This window comes from Lygodium microphyllum, chromosome 20 (assembly GCF_053477565.2).
Source record: "Lygodium microphyllum isolate KBCC chromosome 20, Lygodium_microphyllum_v1.1.10, whole genome shotgun sequence".
NCBI lineage: Eukaryota > Viridiplantae > Streptophyta > Polypodiopsida > Schizaeales > Lygodiaceae > Lygodium > Lygodium microphyllum.
Genome location: NC_141154.1, coordinates 111,134,314 through 111,135,882, shown reverse-complemented (window position 1 = coordinate 111,135,882; position 1,569 = coordinate 111,134,314).

Below are 1,569 nucleotides of genomic sequence, written 5' to 3'. Positions count from 1 at the left end.
AGTGAGTAAACACAAGGTTTATCTGCAAATAGGTTACAGATTGCATGTATTATTGAGCAGATAGTGAAAAAGGCTGTCTGGTGTATTGCTGTGCACTACAGGTCCAGGGTTGCAGAAGATTTGCTTGATGTTGGTATTAATTTTGTGATAATGGCAGAGAACAGTGGAAGCCCCATCATTAAGAAGCTCGACAAGAACAACTACCCTTCATGGAAGTTCCGTGTCACGAACTTCCTTATTGGAAAAGGCCTCTACGAGTTCGTTTCAGGTGAAGAAAAGGAGCCGGAGATGAGTGATCCTCCAACTACAGAAGAGACAAAGGCACGGAAAGAATGGAATGCAAATGATAAAAAGGTCATGTATTGGTTGTCTGCAGTAATTGACAATAATATGTTGGGACACATTAGAAATGTAGAGAGTTCATATGCAGCTTGGACCATACTTGAAAGTATGTTTTCTGTAAATACAAAGGCACGAAAGATTCAACTCAAGCAAGAGTTGAATACATTAAAGAAAGGAAAGATGTCTATCAATGAGTATGCACTGAAGGTAAGAAGCATTGCAGATGCATTGGCAGCAATTGATGCAATGCCTGATGATGATGATTTGGTGTCAGACACCTTGGGTGGACTTAACAATGAAAAGGCTTGGGAAGTCTTTTGTAACTTCTGTATATGTTAGAAAGCCATTTCCAGATTTCGATGAATTGGTCTCCCTTATGATCACTGAAGAGATCAACATGCAGAGTGAGACATCTGAAAGAAGTGGTGAACAGGTCCAAGCTTTCTACTCCAGTTCAGGAAGGGGACGTGGTAGGTTCTCTTCAAGAGGCCGTGGTACAGGACGTGGTATGACAACCAGCAAAACAGATTGAATCAGCAATTTGGCGATATGCAGGTTTCAGGAGGTCGTGGTAACTTTAGAGGCAGGGGGAGCTTTAGAGGAAGAGGTGGATGGCAAAACAGAGGTTCTAACAACTTTGGTATTGTGTGCCACTACTGTGGCAAAACAGGTCATATTGCAGTCCAATGTTATGCTAAGAGAGATGATATCCGCAGTGGTAAGTTGCAGCAAGAAAACTATGCATCGTCTTCACGACAGAATGAAGAAAAAAATGAACGTTTGTTCGTTATGCAGTATATGCTGAATGCTGTTACAGGAAATGGAACATATGAAGATGTTTGGTATGTTGATTCAGGTGCATCCAATCATATGACCAGCTATGTAGAATGGTTTGGAGAGATGCAAGATTTGCAGAATGCAGGTTATGTGCAGACGGGTGATGACTCATGCCACCCAATTTCACGACAGAATGAAGAAAAAAATGAACGTTTGTTCGTTATGCAGTATATGCTAAATGCTGTTACAAGAAAGGGAACACATGAAGATGTTTGGTATGTTGATTCAGATGCATCCAATCATATGACCAGCTATGCAGAATGGTTTGGAGAGATGCAGGATTTGCAGAATGTAGGTTATGTGCAGACGGGTGATGACTCATGCCACCCAATTTCACACATTGGAAAAGTTCCCTTGTCCTTGCATGATGGTAGGACAAAGAGTCTTTCA